The following is a 20873-nucleotide window of genomic DNA, read 5'->3' as shown; positions in this document are numbered from 1 at the left end:
AGTAGGTCACTAACCCGGTGGTGTAGTCTTATGTCACACAGCATTAGGAGAGTCCAACCCCCCCCCCCCCGTGGTAATACAGTCCAACCTCACTTTCATGTCCACTTAGGTGCTTAGGTGAGCAGTCCCTTAAGTATTGATGGCGTTCTAACGAGGTTTGCTGCTCACGTCTTTGCACCAGCGGAAGTCTGCACGCTGAGTTTGAACCCGGCTTAATCAGTCGGTGAGTCCAACCAAGGTGGGCTTTGGCGGTCAGGTGGGCAACATAATGAGGAGGAAATAAATATTTAAGTCTTGGTTGCTCTTCTCGCTCTTCTCCAGAGGTTTTAAGAGGATTTTAAGCATAAATACTTCCCTCTGTTAGCATTGACATTATGCTAAAATCAACTTCCACAAAGTTAAGAACAAATCTGTTTTAACTCATTTCATTTGATCTCATTCACCGCCAAAGATTTATTTATGCGTCTTTTACGTTTTTTTTGCGCAAGAGCCACAAAGCGGTGCTGATGCAACCGCACAATAGAAGAGAGATTGTTTGGTGCAGTTTTAAGCCCAAAACGGCCACAAGGTGGCAGACGTGCATTTGATAAGAACTTGGCATGCATCTCTGCCCCCATCCGCCCCAGCAACCCGGAAGTGGAAAGGCATCTCGGCGTGTCGCGTATAGCAGGTTCCCATTGGTGTACACTATGTCGATGTATGACAGGGACAAACCAGTCCAAATCACCCAAAATGGCGGCACCCCGAAGGGGGGGGGGGGTGCTTTTGGTAATCGGCTGGGATTGGACAAATGAACACATTCGGTGGAGACCAAGCTCCCGTGTCTGGTGTCACGTGGGACTGCTGCTGAAGCGCCAGCACCTCCTTTGGTCCAGCCGAGTACTGCACTTCCGGTTTGCCAGCTGTTTAAGAAGCTTGAATCAGCCATTAATTCCACACAATGAAGAGAAGTCTTAAAGTGAACTAAAGATTATGGACATCTGAGATGCAGAGCTGTGCACAGGAGCAGGAAATGAGGGTAAGCAAATTTAGATCTTCACTTTGTGTGATTTCCTGGTCAGTTCCTGGCTGTAGTTCATTGGTGAAGGACACCAGGTCTCAAAGTAGTAGGCCTGGGAGAGAAAGTGGAACAGGAAGACTATGACACAGGTTCCTTCATTTCCTCTCATGTTGATGCTCTCTTACAGTATGATGTTAATCTTCTGTAGTTCCTTTAAAGCTCCATAGACCATCACCAGCATTTCCCCCCTCCTCCCTCGGCCATTTTCCTACCTGTAAATGCTGCTGTGCCAGCTAAACGTCCCCGGGGGATCAATAAGGTGCCGAAGAGATTTGACACCACCGCAAAGTAGTCACTTGCTACAGATTTGAAAAGCCTGGCAGTGCTCGTTATGCTGGTGGCTGAAAAAGCTGCTTGTTTTTACTCTGGTAATTACAGTCGTTATTGTAAGAATCAGATGTGTCAGTCATTGTTTGCTGATGTGTCTGGAAGGAAATGTGTTCATGGTGTTGGGGCTGCCTACTTGTGTTGGAGGGGAACCAGCCATTACTGTCCAATAGCTGGTAGGGCCAGGGAGTAGTCACGTAATTGGACCTTGCTGCAGTCAGGCTTTGGTGCTGGTGGTTCCATGGCCTGGGCCTGGGGCGGGGGCTGGGGAGCAATGTATGATACACTCCCTCGGGAAGCTGGGTTTTCCAAACACACATACAAGATGCCTCCAAGTGCCTTGTCGATGGAGTACCACCAGTTAGTGAGCACCAGTGAAGCGTCCTCAGGTGGGAGGACATAAGGTGGAGGAGCGCGAGGTGTCTTAGCATCCACCAGCTGTCATGCAGGAGTGGAAGAAGATTCTAGTAATGACCCGTGCAGCCCTGGGGAATTCCATGTCCAAGAGGATGAAAGGAGAACTGGCCTTTTTTGGAATGTTGCCCACCATTCCCAAAGCGGTATCTTGCCCTATTTGGATGATTTAAAACGCCACCTAAATGTCTTTCCTCGGTGCATTGATACATGTACTTATGCTAGCTCTGTCCCCAACAGCAGCAGCAACACTTCCGATGTCGGCTCTCTTTGGGATGGCCGTGTCTTCCAGCACAAGACATGTGCTCCAGTCCCTCTGACGGCAAACCAGCATCTTTGTAGCGAGTCTTGGTAGCCGAATGGAGAGTTTGGTTTCCACTCTTACGTCTGTGAATGAAGCTGAGACTAGCGATTAGCGAGACATTGTGTTAGCTAGTATCAATGCACCCCAGGAAAGAAGCTAAAAATAGGGCAGGATGATGCAACTAGGACCTGTTATCAGTGTACGTGTTGATGCATGATCACAGCATGGGTATCAAACCATGCAATCTTGTTGGAGCTTTTTCATAGTTGAAATAGGTGTATCTCAATGACAGCATTGTAAGCTAGCTCATATTAACTGAATTAATATGGGTTCATGTTCCACATCAGGATTGGGAATAATGGGCAAAATTCCCCAAAATAGCGCCAAATAACAATGATGCTCACTGGGGTGGGTTGGGGGGGGGGTCAAGATACACTCGTGATGCTCTACAATATTGGGTTCATGAGACGGATGGCTCCAATGTGAGGTACGTCCAAGGTACGTTCCACACGGCAGACATGATGATTTCAGCTTCGGCCTGCTGCAGCATGTGAAGGAATGTGGGTGGCCACGCTAAACTGCACACGAGGATCTTGAAAGGCTGCCATGATAGGAGCCAGAGGTGGTGGGCTTTTGGGATGCTGTGAAAATGCCGATCATGTGCCAATATTAATGGCTGGCCGATTGATTGTAGCATCCCTATTCGATAGTTTTGACCATGGTGAAGATGGAATACAATGGCTGAGGGTTGTCCTCCCTTTACTGCGTCAGATAGTTGAAGGTAGACGTTGACAGAAATCGGGGGCGGCCATCCTAGTGAAAGCTCATCTGTTGTCCATCAGCCAAAAACCTAAAGTGTAGATGGATGTCCATCCTCCTTGAAAGCCCAAACAGCTGCAGGCGGTCCAACCAACCTGCAACCTGGTGAGTCAGGCACCTCAGCCTCCGGTTCCAGACTTCACGTCATTCCCATTTCATATTTTCATTCAAATGGAAACACACGGGACTCCCTTCCAACGATGTTGCTATGATAAAATCAAACTCAACTTGGTGCCTTCAGGAGCTTTACAGGGTCATGTTAAGTTCGGGTGCAATGAAGATAAATCCTAAATCTTCCTCCTACTGGCTCTCGGCTCACAAGTGGACGTGCAGGACTGCTCTTTGTGGTCCCATGTGGGACCATTGAGTCCATTCATGTCAGGGTTCCGTTTAGGGGAGGATTTTTGGCTTTTGTGCTTTAATTGTGCTTCATTTTGTGGCTTCATTCAACCTTTTGTTTTGTTTGAAGCATCTGACTTCCAATGAATTTATGGTAACCAGTCACCCAACAGCTCTGTGGTGTTCATCGCCATTATTCAAAGCTGAAAGTTTATTATTCAAATGATGCTGCCCTGCCATTATCTCATAAAATGTCCTTTTGTTCTTTTTTCCCCCGACTGAATTTTGTGGTGAAAACCTGTAATCAATTATCCCTGCTCATTATGTTGGATGGTCATAGCACATTTTAAAATCTATTTTTCAGTGGTAGCATCCATTTCCTGCTAATTACTGTTGAGTTGCAGTGTGGACGTCAACTAATAAAACAATGAATATTCATTAACCAATCACACATTGATTAGCACAAGCCTTTGAGCAAAGCTGGCCATGTGGGTGTTAGATAAATGGGTATGCATGGGTTCGAGATTCTTCTTCATTATTCAGTGTGTATATGAAATGTACACCTGGGCCATGAAAGATCATTTGGGTATAACATAAGCATATTTTACCACATATGAACGGTTGCCTTTACGAAGATACAAATATGAAAATGTCAAAGATTTGACAACTACTGGTTCCAGACCTCTGAGATCTCAGTTTGCATGTTCTCTCCGGGTACTCCGGTTTCCTCCCACATTCCAAAAACATGCTAGGTTAATTGGCGACTCCAAATTATCTATAGGTATGTGAGTGTGAATGGTTGTTTGTCTATATGTGCCCTGTGATTGGCTGGCGACCTGTCCAGGGTGTATCCCGCCTCTCGCCTGAAGACGGCTGGGATAGGCTCCAGCACTCCCAGCGACCCTAGTGAGGAAAACCGGTAGAAAATGAATGAATGAATGAATGAATGAATGGTTCCAGACCTGACTGTGCCACGTGGAAGTCGGACTCCTAATTTAGAAATCATAAATATTTTCATAGGGGGGAAAACCTGTTTATGACCAAGATGGTGGGGGTTGAATGGTGGCATATCTAGAAACTGTGTCTGTGGGAAAGGTAGCCTCTCTCTGTGGCCCATTAGCATGTCTCCGTACATTGTCAAAAACATTCCATTCCTAACAATCCCCTCATTGAGGTGTCCTTGAGTCCCTTCACACAGTCCTAACGTCTTGCCGCAAAACACAATTTTCAGGGCACCAAGGCTGGATTAAAAAGTGTTACTATGGCTCTATGTGCAGAGCATGCATATATCAGCTGTCGTATATGCGAGTATCTTATATGTATGGTAACATGCTTAGCTACCGCAGAGAGGAAAATATTCCATTCCTAACATAGTACAGTACTACACTCAAAAGCATATATATAACAGCGAAAAAGCGTGTATTGACTGATGTGTGACATGTAAAACATTGCGACGCCCACTTGTCAAGCTCCGGGCTACAAACAGGAAGCTGGATGACAGAGGAAGATGAAGATAGATGGAAAGATGAAGATCTATCGCAACAGCGTCTCATCTTCACACCCGCTGCAGGCCATGTTGTCACTGCCCGAGTGAAAGACCATGCAACCCCCCCCCCCCCCCCCAATATGATAAACTTCCAAAACAGAATAAAAAAAGCATCCCAATGAGAATAAGAGGAAGATGTGCCGTTGCGCTGTGTATGCCAACTGACCCTGACGACACGGATCATAACAGCTTTTCTCCTTTCATCCCCTGCTCATCCCTTTTCCTAAAAGCTGTGAATGATTTGCAGGCCGGAGCTTATCCAGAGCGGCATCAAGCAAATGGGCTTACGGGGATAGTCAAGGGTCCTGGTGGACTAAAACCACCCGGACTATTCTTATCAGGCGTCGCAGACGCTCCAGCAAATGCTGTAATTCTTTCTTTGGTTCTTTATCTTCATAGAGCATTTCCAATGTGGGCGTAGTGATGACGAGCTGTACTGGAAGTGAATGCTTTATTGTGCAGGCTACATGCGCTAGTCGTGCTAGCCTACTAGGAGTGAGTCAGACTGGACTGCATGCGTTCTAAATGTAGCGGAGTGATATTAGAAACGGCTCTCAGTATGATTCACTGCAATAATACACCACAATAAGAAACATAGTACAGCGTATACATCATCAACATTTGCACATTCTTGTGCTCTGAAATGTCACCATAAGTCTGTAATCGGTCATGACGATGGTGTACACAAGCCCGGACCATTTATCACTTCATACATCCATTTTCTACCGCTTATCCTCACCAAGGTGGCGGTGCTGGAGCCTATCCCAGCTGTCTTTGGGTGAGAGATGGGGTCCACCCTGGACTGGTGGCCAGCCAATCCCAGGGCACATATAGACAAACAACCATTCCCACCCATATTCATACCTATGGACATTTTGGGGGGCCAGTGAAGCTAACATGTTTTTGGAATGGGGGGAGCGGAGAATACATACATATACTGTGTGTGTGTGTGTGTGTGTGTGTGTGTGTGTGTGTATGTATGTATATATATATATATACATATATATAAATTACTGGTTGTTTTTCAATTATTGCTGCCGGGGCACTGCATTGATGTTAGCCTCCCTCTGGTGGACAGAGGCAGCAGCAGCACCTCGCCAGACATCCATCCATCCATCCATCCATTTTCTATGCCGCTTGTCCTCCAATGAAATGCTTTACAATATTTATTGGTACTCGTGTTAGATATTTCCAACTGCCTTTTGAGTGTTAATCTGCAGTATGATGAGTTAAGTGTTCTTTGTCGGGTGACACCATGAGTCAGACAATTCAGTTTGCAGCATCCATCCATCCATTTTCAATGCCTCACTAGGCTGGAGCCTTTCCCAGAGAGGCGGGTGGTGGCCAGCCAATCCCAGGGCACATATAGACAACCATTCCCACCCACATTCATACCTATGGACAATTTGGGGGGGGGGCAATGAAGCTAACATATTTTTGGAGTACCCGGGATCACTTTTGGAGCCTAAACTGGGCTAGACGAGGCTAGACCGGATGCAGAGACTGGACCGGATGCAGAGACTGGACCGGATGCAGAGACTGGACCGGATGCCAAAGCTAGACCGGATGCCGAAGCTAGACCGGATGCCAGGCTAGACCGGATGCGGTCCCCTGAGATCCCACTACAAAGATGATGAACAAAGGCATTCAAAGACTAATTACCAAGCTGTCACGAGGAACTTGACTCAAAAACAGTGTGCACAGCCACACCATTTTTGCACGTGCCATTTTGAAAGGTTGATGGGTATACGACACTTGGTGACGCATTAGGAGAAAGACTTGAAAGAGATTTGAAGAGACAGACGACAGCATAAATCTTGCGTCCGTGTTTGTGTATTTGTTGCCGTCGTCCTGTCACGCAGCTTAAAGTAAGATTTATCTAGCCGCCACAGTCGGACAGAAAAGTCTACGTCTACAAAACAAATATGTCTGTGGTTTCAGTATGAATAGGATAACAAGAAAATAGCCTCCTTTATGAAGGCAATGCGTCTGCGTAAGTGAAAAAGCAGCCTTTTGTTAATGGCTTGAATTGAGTCATTCCATTTGGACAGGCACAAATCAAGCTTGCAGATGCTGATGCTGGCCTCTTCCTGTTAAAAGATGAATGGGAGTGGCTGCTGTGCTGTTGCCTGCCATCGGCAGCCGTTCGAAGCACCATACGGCCACACGTTTTGGCTGCTAATCACAGGTTCTTTCATGTACTGACGTGTCGCTCCTTCCCGTCCAGTGATGTTGTTAAAAACGTCTTGGATAAGTCCTACCTCCCTCCCCCAGGCAAAACCTTTGAGTTGAGCTTCTTCAGCGTCTCTGGGGGCCGAAAACCGCCGCGTGTCACCACAAAGCCTTCCAAGCATTGTTTATTCATTTTCACAAGGTGAATGCCGTATTTCCACATGGAGTGGGTGGAGATTACCAGGCATCTATCTCGGTAGGAGGGGGCTTGCATTGGTAGAAGGCCGTTTTAAGACGAATAACAACAGATAGTACAACAATAGCAAATATTCTTCAAACTACGCTTTATATTTCAATACATTATGTTAATATTTTGTTGTTATTCGTGCACGGCATGGGGCTAACTGTATTCTTCATGTATTTTTAGCACAAAACATCCTTAGCTTCGAGGAAAGAAGCTAGCTTGTCGAGTTACAAAACGACAACAGGAGCTGGGAGTCCGCTAGGTCGCCCGTCTGTGATGTCATCAGCAGTGGACTCTCAAATAGATTAACTCTACACTCTTTTTACATTTTGCACTGGCACGCAAGAATTGTGATGAATGGAAGGGATGAACATTTAATAATAATAATAATACATTTTATTTGTATAGTGCTTTTCAAAATACTCAAAGACACTTACAGAAAAATGGCGTTGAATAAAAGCAAGTAAAGAGAGTAAAAGATACGTTAAAATACAACATTCATTCGTTTATACACAGTTAAAACACAAGTAAAAGCGGGGCGGGTATAAAAGTTAGACATTAAAAACAGATTTAAAGAGGTGGGTTTTAGTTGTTTTTTGAAACTGGGAAGGTCAGGGCAAGCACAGAATGAATGGGGCAAAGAGTTCCAGAGGGGTGGGGGCAGCGATGGAGAAGGCTCTGTCACCCCTGGTTCGGAGCTTGGTCTTACAGGGGAGTGCCAGGAGGTTGGAGTCTGAAGAGCGAAGGGGACGCAGGATTGTGTGGATGGAGTAGGTCTGTGAGATATGGGGGGGTTTAATTACGTTTACCACTTTTAGCTTATAATCTGCACCTTCTCATCAGGTTTGCCTTCAAAAGTACGGCCTGTTTGTGAATGTGGACTGAATGGTGCATCGCCCAAACAGGTTGACACCGGCTGGTTGGCGGCACCTCGGAGCTGGTGGTTCTTTTGAGTGTGAGCTGTTTGCTAATCATTGGAGCCACCCGAAAATGTCATGTTGAATGAACACCTCCCCGATTGTCAGAATCGATGCACCTCTTGACCTCTGAAGATTGTGCTGATGTAAGAAAACCTTGAGAAACATCCGTTCCGGTGCTACACTTTGCAGGTTAGCCAGCTCTGATCTGGAACATTCCAGTCATGACCTTCTACTATGTCCACACGTCTACAGGGGATAGGTGGCATTTCAAAACTGGCCTCGCCAAACTGAACTTTTTGCTAGTGCGCTTCTCCCTGTTGGTGTGGACTCTGTAAGAGCAATGCTTATTTTTATTCGTAAAATGACACCTTTACCCTTTAGCGATCTGGTGTAAACAAAGACTAATAGGAGTGTATTGGTGACGGTGCTATGCCTGGGTGATATGGACGGGTATCCATACAGATTGTATCCATACATATCCTGATAGTTTTCCACAAACTCCATCCATCCAGCCTATCCCAGCTGTCTTGGGGCGAGAGGCCAGGTACATCAGCCAATCACAGCCAATCACCTGTTGGAATGGGGGAGTTCCCGGAGAGAGCCCACGCATGGGAGAACACGCCCGAGTGGGGAATCGAACCCGGGGCTCCTAGCTGTGGCCTGCGCGCTAACCACTCATTCACCGTGTAGCCTTTCCACAAACTCAATTTGTAAAAAAGTCAAAGCCAAATATGAGTTTTATTAAAATGTAAACAATCTTAAACAGAAATAGCCGCTGAAATAAAATGGCCACCTTCATACGGTCCTCAGGGATCTCTGATCGCTTGGCGTAGCAAAGGGGTACTCAACGCTAACGGCTACTAATGTAACAGGATGACCATTCATAGCTGCACACCCCCAGGCAGGGTTCACCCTGGACTGGTGGCCAGCCAATCCCAGGGCACATATAGTAGACAAAGAACCATTCCCACCCACATTCATACCTATGGACTTTTTGGGAGTGGCCATTGAAGCTAGCATGTTTTTGGAATGTGGGGGGGGGGAGTGAAGTATACCTGGAGAAAAGAAAACATGCCAACTCTGCATGAGATGGCCGAGGCTGAGATTCTTTAACATGCCCAAGGATATTGTAAAACCTGACATCCTTATCTGTACTGTGAATGAGTTTTCCAAATTTCCCACAGGCTGTGAACGTGACAGCTGGCCGAGTCCCGACTTTCCGCTTGGTGGTGTTGGAGCATGAGTCCAGGATGGGAGGAGGACCCGGAGGGCAGGAAAAAGGTACGTTTCATCATCATAGGACGCCAACATTGACATTTCCAATCCTCTGAAAGAACGACACCAGCAGCCGCACTAAATGAAGGGAAACGTAAATTGGCGGCAGGTGTGTGTAATCGGGGAAGTCAAAGCAGCACACAGGAAACACTCCAAAATAAAGGCATGGACAGGAACAGAGGCATAACAATGGAAATTAGGCCAATGAGACATGGGGGGCAGGAAGAGGACGGCGGAGGAGCGTTGACTTTGCTGATGTGGTTACGGCTGACTGTAGCATGCATGAGCAATGAAGAGATGGACCACCTGTTCCACTCCGTTCCAGGTCCGTCCTCATCTTCAGCAATGGCTGCCAGTCGAGTGTTGACAGGCGAATCTATCAAGCATTTGATCCGTGAATCCAATCAACTGTGATCAGCAGGCGCGGGAAGAAGTCATATTTCCATGCTTGATGAACATGGAAATACATGCAAATGTATTGCCGGCGCACCTTAGCTGCGCTGCCGGAATTTGTTGTGACCTTGTTGACTGGAGATGACTCCAACGGGACGTGTATTGTAGATCACATGAAACTGGAGACAGGAAGTGTAGAAGATTGAGGGGGAGGTCCCGGGGAGGTGGAGTGAGGACGAGTTCCTTTTTGATCTCCATCTTCTTGAACGAGTGCCGGCATACATTGCCGCGTTGGCTATCAGCAGGGAAAATCAAATGAGATCTGTGAAGTGTGGACCCGGTTGAGCTATGGCGTTCTCACTTATTGGCAGCGCTGGGACGTGATTAACATCACAGTAGTGGGCGGGGACAGATAAGAGTGACAGCTCGGCTGCACGGACCAGATAGGCCATTATTTACACGCCTCATCCTTTTCTGCTTTTTATCGCATCTTTTTTTCCAAACTTTGCCGACGTGTGTTTTAGCGAGGACAAAGGACGAGGCAGAACATGTTACAGAACTTGGCGGCGCTTTTTTCCTCACACGCTGGAATAAACATCCGAACACCTGGAATACGGCTGCCTGACACGCTCTGGCCTGGAGAACATCCACACCCACCATTGGGTTCTTCTCCAAGAGCACACACACGCTCCTCCTTCATACCCTAACACGTGTGGGAGTGTGTGTGTGTGTGATGCAGATGCGGCACAATCAATCTCCGCTGATCGGATCACAGTTGGTCCACACCTTTACATCCTTTTACAATCCTTTTAGTCAATGACATTCCAAGAGTTGGAAGCGTTCTCCGGTTCCTATGAGAGGATAATACTAGCAAGATGCTACGAGCAGCAGCTGCATGTTTTCTTATGTTCCTGCCGTGATGCCGTGGCCTGCTCATTGGTATTGCGCAATGTGGTGTAAACAAAGAATCATAGGAACGTGACTCTAGGGTTGTTATTTCATGTCTAAGGGGCTCTAATAATAGTAAAAAAAGTCATAAACAGGTTTTCTATGCTCTAATTATGAAAATATTTTGTTTATTAATGTTGAATCCTAATCCCCAAAACCTCACTTATCACGGTCCGGTTAACTGTGATGAACGAGGGATGCCTATCACAAAGTTAGATGCACATTTTCTTATTTATATCTGACCCAAAGTGGTCCTTGCATCCTTTTATTGTTGCCATGTGGGCCTCGCTGGGCTAAGCGAATGGTTGGCTGCTGGTGGGGGGGTATTATCAGCCTGTCGCTGTTCAAGCGTGCCTACCTGTGAGTGCATCATTGCAATTTGTGTGAATGGTTTGTGTTTGTAACGAGCAACAGTGCTTTTTTAATTGCAACATCTGCTAACCTGTTGGTCTTCTAAATGATTCAGCAAGGCGCCATTCCCTGCAGCTCTGATTTGTCACTCTGACAGAGTCCTTGAAGTGGGCCAACAAGCTCTCGGCAACAAATGAACGCCGTCTGGCGGATTGTGGAAGGAGTTAATAGTGTCTGGGCCCAAATTGAAATCGGGCCCTGTAAAAGACTCCAATGTGGAGTGGAAAGATAACGTGCTCCGTCCTAATCTGCCTGAATGTGTGAAGCAGGTGTTGGCTGTAAAACGAGGACAAGACGCATCAAAGCACGTTGCTTCGTACATTCCATCATTTCATCCTCTGAAATGACCTCCAATCTATTTACCGTTACTGTTTGGGAGGGGGGCATGTACAGATGTGTCAAGCATTCTCCACTTTAATTTGGATGTCATTTAGATTGGATTTGATTTATTATTATTATTATTTTAGATTTATTTAGATGGGTTTCTAACAGCCGTTGCCCAATCAGTGGGTCTACCTGAGATTCTTAAACACTGGTAGTCCTGCAACTGAAATACTACAGCTACCCACCCGTCTTCAGAACTTGGGACGGTCCAGTCGGTATTTTGAAGGTCATAATCAGGTTCCTGTGCTCTAATATTCTTGGTTCTGTCTTGTCTTCACTTGACACCTGACTTGGACTTTTTGGTACGTCTGTACCTGAGATTTGACTCGACCAAAACACTGACTTCCTCCCACCTCTTGTGTACTACCCCCCCATCCTCCCACTCCTCGTTTCCTTGGCTTGGCTGTTAAGGGTGATTGCGTGTTGAGTTCAAATGCAAGGTGTTTCATCCAAACTCTGCTTTGTCCCGTGAAGAAAGTGTTTTCAACCTAATAACCATGAAGTTATTGTGTTATTTCAGCCGTTGTTGCTGTGCTGTGGAGAAAAATACCAAGTCCTATTTCCTTGGCTCCATAATCACTTTAAGGCTGCTATCCATAAAGTCGAAAGTCAGAGAACTTGTATTCATATCTTTGTGGTTATGCATGAGCGTTCTTCTCTCGTGGCGATGCTATAATGAGAAATAGATTTGATTCCACTAGAAATCCTGCAGCGTCTTCCCGAACAAATAAAAGCACATCTTTGTGTTCCACAAGTAAAACCCGACGAGCAAAACGGTTGTTGTTGTTGTCACTGCAGTTTCCATAAATGGAGGGCGACACTTTAAAAAGTCAGGTGATATACCAGCAGACTGAAATTGGCAACTGTATGATGCTGTCTGTAGCCATTACATAGGGCTTGTTCAACCTATAGGTTGGCTAATAGGTTGGCTAATAGGTTGGCTAATACGTTGAGTAACGAGGGGGGTCGTCTCTTAGGTTGGCTAATACGTTGAGTAACGAGAGGGGTCGTCTCTTAGGTTGGCTAATAGGTTGTGTAACGGGGGCGTCGTCTCTTAGGTTGGCTAATACGTTCGCTAATACATTGAGTAACGAGGGGGGTCGTCTCTTAGATTGGCTCATAGGTTGAGTAACAAGGGGGGTCGTCTCTTAGGTTGGCTAATACGTTGGCTAATAGATTGGCTAATAGGTTGAGTAACGAGAGGGGTCGTCTCTTTGCTGATGGAGATGTCAACACAGCGGCTAGCGCGACCACTGATTGTTGTTTGTCTAGGGCGCTTTAAGTATTGTTGACGGGGGGGGGGGCACTGAGTGTATATGTGTGTGCATTGACCACAACATTAGGTACACCTGCAATGTCTAATGCAGTGTTTCGCAATTAATTAATTAATTAATTGAACCAAAGCACGTATGCTTTATAGAAAAGACAAGGTAAACCACCAAACATGAGTGAGTACGCAGGATCACGACATAGCACCTACTGCCATCTAGTGCCATCTAGTGGAAGTGCATTTCCTTGTTCTGCCTATCACGATACGTCACTAGGCCTAGACAGGTGAACAAAGAAGCAATGAATGTGGATTGGATGGATTACGGCTTCCATCCATGGGAGGCAACAATGAAATGCCCCTTTTAATGCCTAATAATCACCAGTCACCAAGACAACAAACTTGTACTGTGTGGAAAACGGTGACGGTGAAAGTGAGGCATCAATTTCATGGGATTATTGATCCCATGTACTCTAATCGGGTTATCAATCAAACAATTTGGCTTCTCAGGGCAAACAAGCAGTGGGGCGGTATTGCACCATCATACTAGGAAGTGCCTACAATACGGGGGTCACCTTATTTGGCCGCATGAGAGGCACCAAATGGCTTTCAGTGTGAAGCCTTTCTGAAACGCAATAATAAAGTCATTAAAGTTATTGAATGAACTCACTGCAGATCTGGCTGGAGGGGGCAAGTACAGGATTCCTAGCTAAAGTACACGTTACTCACCGTGACCTTTCAGACATCCATCTCAATTCCTTCTGAAGGAGCTTCTCCACGCTCAGTGACCCAGAAGGGGGGGGTGCGTTTGTGTGTGTGTCACAGCCAGGATGACTAAAAGCAGGCTATTTGTGTGGAAGCGTGGCCTTGGAGGCCTGCCCGTCCACTGAGGAGCCTGTCAGACATTCCCTGGTGGTGGAGTCGTGCTCGCTTCTGTTTTCCATGGCAGAGGGCAAGGGTTCAAATCCTGGCCAAAGTTGAATCATGAGGGACATGCGGTGTAAAAACTATGAAAGCACCCTTCCTGTGATTGGCTCCCTGTGGCGACCCCTGACCTGGAAAACTGAAACTTAAAAAAACCAACCCACAAAAAAAAACTGTAACACGACACACCAGCAACTCTGGGCTCTCCAGCTCTGCAGGCTGCATTGCCAACACACTTTCACTGGCGCTGCCCAACCTGGCCATTTGCATAATATAATACCCATCCATGATGAGATTCATATTTGCATATTTGACAGAAAGATCTGTCAGCCACTGCTCTGGCTGGCCGATGTACACAATGTAGTACTTTTATACTTGCGATGCACGCACTCCCCCCATGCCTACCGTATGACCTGGCTGCGTGCACAAAATAATATATGGGTACACACATACCTATATGTAGGTATGTGTGTGTGTGTGTATATATTTATAGCGTATTTTCCAGACTATAAGTTACACTTTTTTTCATAGGTTGGCTGTTCCTGCGACTTATACTCCAGAGCGACTTATTAATGACTTTTGTGTTCATGTTTATTTTTCATGTAGCGGAATAAGCATTGTGTTAGCATATCTTACACCTATTCAGCCTGTTCTCTATTCTTTTGTTAGAACTTGCCTTCCAAGAGGACGTAATGTCTGTTTTGGTCAAGTAGTTTGGAAAATAAATTACCCTCAAAAAATGCCACTTATACTCCAGTGCGACTTATGTATGTTTTTTTCTACCAAAGTATGCATTTTTGGCCTCGTGTGACTTATACTCCGGAGTGACTTATAGTCCAAAAAATACGGTATATATGTGTGTATAGCGTAACGCACTTTCGTTTTACTGATTTACCGATGTCAGCTGATATCCACTCATGGCAATATCGGCCATCCCTAGCCTAGCATTTCATACGTTGCATCAATCATAAGAGAACATTTAGTATGATCGCCAAAACCAACTTTTTCAGATTTTACTTCATTCATTCATTTTCTACCGCTTTTCCTCACAAGGGTGACAGGGAGTGCTGGAGCCTATCCCAGCTGTCTTCGGGCGAGAGGCGGGGTACACCCTGGACTGGTCGCCAGCCAATCACAGGGCACATATAGACAAACAACCATTCACACTCACATTCATACCTATGTACAATTTGGAGTCGCCAATTAACCCAGCATGTTTTTGGAATGTGGGAGGAAACCGGAGTACCCGGAAAAAACCCACACATGCACGGGGAGAACATGCAAACTCCACACAGAGATAGCCGAGGGTGGAATTGAACCCTGGTCTCCTAGCTTTGAGGTCTGCGCGCTAACCACTCGAACGCCATGCAGCCCCGGATTTTTCTTCTTGGGGAAAAAAAATAGTGTCTTGTTTTCAGAAGGGTATGTTCATTTAATTGTCAAGGCAGCTGGGATAGGCTCCAGCATGCCCGCGACCCCCGTGAGGATAAGCGGTATTGAAATGACCCCAATGACCCCCAAAACACATAAAGCAATGCCTCGCCTCCTGTGGGTGCCCCCCCCCCAAATAAAGACCTGGAGGAGAGGAAACAAGGCCACTGTTGGAGGAACTCATATGAAGAGTTTGGGATGCAAATTAAAAAGGCAAATTTATAAAAGCTGTTTTTTGCTTCTCTTGACCGATGTCGATATCCTGCTGGGCTGAGAAAGCAGAAAAGAGAAATTAATCTTTTTTCCACGACACATAAATTGGCAGAGAAGACAAGCTGGCTTTGTAAAAAAAAAAGAAAGGAACTTCAAGACTACTGCAGACTGTTTGAGGAAATGCAGGCTCGAGCACGCGGGGTCAAGTGTTGCCTCCTAAGAACACGACCGCTACCTGCCAATGACGTAAGAAACGGCGTGTTGATGTTCGCTTTTGGCTGCATTTCCCCCATGGCACCAAGCTAGCCTTTATTGGCGGAGTCCATCATCCTTTTCACGTGCAGGCCCGCATTATTCCACGGTGCCGTGTTTGTGTCACATTGCAGTTTTAGGCCTTGGTTATGGATTTCTGTGCAGAGCGTAAGATGTCTGGCAGATGGCCGTGCTCTCATTACTCTCGCTGCTCCGGAACGTCGATGTGACGCGACGCCAGTGGCCATTATTTGTAATGTCATACAGTGAGGTATGTGTTGTAGATGTGATTTGTAGCTTCCATTGAAGAAGATAAGGAATAGAATATGAGGAGCATCAGACACCCGTGTACTATTCTGGTTGTATCGTTCTTAAAGAAACATATGTTGTCTATTATGGTCATGGTTTCATGTATTTCCAAAATGCATAGACATTAAAGGTTTACAATTTGATCCGCTTGATATTTGGCTTGAGTCCTTAGGGATACCGATGATGCTTACTAGTGGAGATTCCAACCCGAGGCGTCCGCTCCACAGTTAGAACGCTAACCACTCCAGCACGGCGGACTCAGTCCTAATAGATGAACAAAGAGGCTCAGTGTATATTTCAGGTTACCTGGACTGGCAAGGCAGGTCAGGGCATCCATAACGACCCAAGATGACTTAGCAGGTGTTGGTTTCATAATCCATGATCCCCCCCAACACACACACACACATAGCAATGTTTACAATACATCCCGTTTGACTGGGTGTAAACAGGATGGCGAGTCCATCGTTACCGTACTTTTTCATCGTAGACTCTGGACGTTTGCAGGATTCATGTTAGTGTTGGTCAAGTTAAGGGTCTCACGTTGACCAGGAGTCTGCAGCACCCTTGGACCCTGACTTAAGTATTTATTTTGTATTTGGAAGGATAAAGAGTTGTAGTGTCATTTATTCATTTTTCCAACTTCCGAGGTTGAAACTGTTGAAACTTCATATTCATATCGCTTCATATTCTGTGCTTACCGCAACATCTTTCAATGCTTGCTTTGTTTGCTAAAATCCAGTCTGCGGGATGGGATCCACGCGAGGTGAGACATGATGAAGAACGCCCTCGGCTCTCATCACCAGCAGCAAATGAATGACCTGACAAATGGAGATGATTCATCACCTCAACTCACACACGGCGGGGCTGTTCGTCAGGACTACAAATTAGTTGTATGCCGCCTATTCATTTGCCAAAATTCTCTCAATTCCCCAAACAAAGGGCTGTGATTGGGATTTATTTCATTGGTTAGGCGACCCATCTGACCTAACCCAGTACAGAAGCACCAATTGTGTCATGTGATCTGGTCTTAGAACCAGAGTTAACCAGAGTTAAGTTAACCCTTAACCAGAGTTAAGTTTACTCGCAACCCTCCAAAGGTACCTCAGTGTGCCCTGCCGGGGGTCCGCCCCGCTCTTTGAGGCACACTGGTTTAAATAAATCAAACGTATAATTACAGCAATTGTTGTATGGTGTGTTCACAACACAAACACAGAACTGTAACAGTAATGTAACAGTAATATTACAACTAACTAAGTAATAAAGAGTATTTACAAACAGCCACCGTTATTTGGAATGTGTAAAAATGTTTTTTTTCTGGATTATGGAGCATTTTTTCACGAGGAATTAGATGTGCAGGTGACTCATGCACGGCCAGCATCAAGTTTCTGCAGGCAGCAAGCCCAGCAAAATACTCCATATCTCCTTTAAACAGCGTTCATCCCCTCTCTGGTGCTTAGAGACTTAGTTGTCATATTCAAGGCCTTCCTATCCGAGTGTGTGCTTGTGTGTGTGTGTGTGTTAAATGCTAATAGTTTGCGCTGGATGTGACAGCACAGGAGACATGCAAAGTGCAAATTGTTGATTAGGAAGCACCTCGTTCCTTCATCTCCACACTGGGCTACAGCCGTAACAATCCACAGAGACATCATTTGATAATACACAGTGCGTCATTAGACTAACACTGTACATGGACGGCATTGTTTATGGGCTCCCCCCCTCTCACCACTGTCACGGAAGGCACGGTAGAATCAATTAGCAGCACTTTGCAGCAAACTGCCATGGTCGCTGATTGCAACCACAACAACCAATGAAACACCTTGAAAACACTGCGGGAAAAAAAAAAACAAAGTGAGAGATGTTGTATCGTCAGGACTTATAATTACATTTTAAAGCAGCAGTAAATTGTATGTGTGTGCGCTATTGACCAAAAAATCCGAATGAAATATTAGCATTGCAGCTGCAGCCCGAGAAGATGCTTGTTTCAGCAAGTTGTACATGACACCCATCCTCCCAACCCGCCCCGATCAATGATGCCTTCAGAAATCTCCCCTTGAGTAGGAGTCAGGTTTTCCAGCCAGGGAAGGCCATTGGCTCCCGCTACACAACACCTCTCCAACCCGACACCCCTTAAAGTCCCCAGTGACCTGCCCGGATTCACACGTCCAACCTTTAGCATGTGGTGACTTCCATTCTGCAGCAGTATGGATCCCCAAGCTGTCAGACTCTGCCAACCAGAATAGCACCCCCAGATGATAACGTTAAGGTCTCGATGCTGTGCCGTGTGCTTTTCTGCATCTAATATATATTTTATATTCATAAGCCATGTGAACACCAGAAACCTGGGTGTGCAAGATTTAACATTCTAGGTCCAATCAGACCTCTGCTTTCGAACGCCGTGGTTTTTGTATGATTTGCTTGTAGACCAAAATCTTGCCTGGTTTTTATACACCAGGGGTGCTCATGCTTTTTCAGTCTGCGACAGGGATAAGCCGGTTCCTGGTTATAAACAATCCCTTCCGGGTAACACATTTTGCCGGATATGAGTATGACACAGGGACATTTCAAGGATTAAGGACACGGTGCGCGTTGATACACGTATTAAATTGCACTCAAAAAAAAAGAAAAAGGGAATCGTGATGTAGCTAGGGAACTACGTCCGGTTAACATTTGTTATCAAACATTAAAGCAACACAAGAAATAAAAATTATTATGCAAAAGACAGTGCAGTCGGAGTCAAGGCAACATATGAAAAATGTTGGTGCAATGAGCACATTTATTAAAATAAAATGAAAGTGTAGAAAACACATTTCTATAGCGGCGTTCAGGACGTAAAGCGTAGCCATCAAACAATTAACATTTTTCTGTATACGTAGCTGCTACAAGTCAACGTATAACTTTTGTTATAGTTCCTTTAGTTATTTATTGTTCTAGTTAGTTTATCTGTAATCTGAATAATAAAGATGAAAGTTGCATTTCTGTAACACTGGGGGCATCTGTTCGCCACTTTCTTTGGCACTCAGCTGACCGATGTCATATGACAACGTGATGTTTTCACATGCAATCCATCCACATATTCTGCCATCGACTGGTTGGACTGCATTGTGCAAAGTGTGTCGGTCCAATCAATGCAGCCTATTAGTTCAGAGTTCCCTTGACTTTCTTCTTTTACAAGAATTTTTGTAATTAAGCCACGTTGGAGGGTTTGACCATGAAGCTTCCCTGCCTCAGCGTCTCAATAGGATTCAGGTCAGGACCAGGCCTTCATTTTGGGTTTTCTTCAGACCTTGCTGCTGTGTTTTGGATCATTGTCCTGCTGGGGAACCCAAGTTGCTTTCAGCTTGGGGTCACCAACAGATGGCCGAACAATTTATTTTGGATTTAGTTTTTGTTGCTTACTAATATAACGTTTCACTGAAACAAACATTGTGTTGTTATTTGAATTAGTTTGGTGATTTGAAACATTTACGTGCGACAAACATACAAAAAACATAACATGCATAAGGCTAAAAATAACCAATTACCTACAAATGTCTCTACAAGAGAGGAGAAATATGATCTCAGGGAAGAACTAAATTTGAAACACTCATATGCTAGGACTACGTTAAAAAGCCATAGCATTTCAGTATGTGGAATCAAACTATGGAATGGATTGAGTAAGGAACTCAAACAATGCACAACGATGAGCCAATTCAAGAAACAATACAAGCAGTTGATGTTTGCTAAATACGGATGAAGAGTCTTCAACCAGTCATGATGTGCTATATAGTATATCACTATATTGACACTTACTATGGTACCCATTATGTCATTGTATGGTCATATCACCTCGTACTTCGGTACGTGACAAAAAAAAAAAAAACTATATTAGGAAAGCAGGAAGTGAACAAATGTAACAGTTACTGGTTGTAAAAGTACCAGATGGAGGGGTAGGATTTAATAAGCTTTGCTTCTTCCTACTCTTTTTGGACATGTGGAACTGTGAACTGATTATGTGATGCATTCAATTGTAATCTGATGCATGTTCAAATGAAATAAAACCATTACCATTACCAAAAAAACACTTTTTCACAGCACTTTGTATTGTGCATGGCTCCCTATCAGGAAGTCCTTCCAACGTGGGCTGCATTGCAAGTCCACGTAATAATTAGTCCTGAGTTGTGATGAAGAATTAGACTTGCCAGCGCCATTCGTTTTCAACGTTTCAATCAATAATACATTAGCCACTTTCCACTCCAGTCAGTTTGAGTTTATGTCTGATCAGCATTTATCACACGCAGTACGAGTTGCATGCATGCCGGCAAGGTGCTGTTGCAGACCACATCCACTTTGTGACAATTGAATGTCCCGTTAAAGCATGTAAACAGTCAGTTTATCTGTTGAAGCAGAAATCCCATTTCAGATCCAATTGCCGTTTCACACAAACTACACGCCAAGAAATGTCTGTTTTAGTCAGATTCCCTTTTATAGCTTCCCTTGCTACAGAGAAACGCAAAATGTCAACATCATGAGTCGGGTTGACTTGAAATTTCTCATACGCCTCAATCCACTCAGCAAGCCATCCACTTCAACTTCCGGGTGAAATTGACTACACACCATTTGTGGGCTGACAAGCACATATTTGTCACATTTGAGCAAGATCATTTGAAAAACATGTTTGCAGGGGAATTGGTGGTACTTTGGAGCAGTTTGTCTCCTGGATGCTTGTATTACGTTTATGCTAGCATGTATGCAAATCATTTTCCCAGCAAGAGAAAAATATTTTCATCTGTCAGTGTGGGTGGAATAAATTAAAAGAGGCCGTTTTGGTGGGAACCACAAATCCAAGGAAATACAGCTGGAATAGGTGCAGATTCTGGAAGATCTGGAAAGTGTTCTGTGCGGTTTATTGTGTGTAGCTGCTCTACAGGAGTCCACAATTCAA

General features: G+C 45.1%; 1 protein-coding gene across 3 annotated transcripts in view; it reads left to right on the top strand.

Moving 5' to 3' along the window:
- Positions 1-727: 727 nt before the first annotated feature.
- The window catches only part of lrfn1 (leucine rich repeat and fibronectin type III domain containing 1), a 183411-nt gene continuing 163265 nt past the window's right edge, over positions 728-20873 (top strand). For all 3 annotated transcript variants that reach the window (XM_058079190.1, XM_058079188.1, XM_058079189.1), the window contains exons 1-2: positions 728-1018; positions 9330-9426. The gene's annotated coding sequence lies outside the window, so the exon portion shown is untranslated. The remainder of the gene's footprint in view (positions 1019-9329; positions 9427-20873) is intronic.

Source organism: Doryrhamphus excisus, chromosome 8 (genome assembly GCF_030265055.1).
Source record: "Doryrhamphus excisus isolate RoL2022-K1 chromosome 8, RoL_Dexc_1.0, whole genome shotgun sequence".
NCBI classification, from domain to species: Eukaryota; Metazoa; Chordata; class Actinopteri; order Syngnathiformes; family Syngnathidae; genus Doryrhamphus; species Doryrhamphus excisus.
Note: the sequence above shows the minus strand (reverse complement) of the source record. Positions and strands in the feature narration are given on the sequence as shown.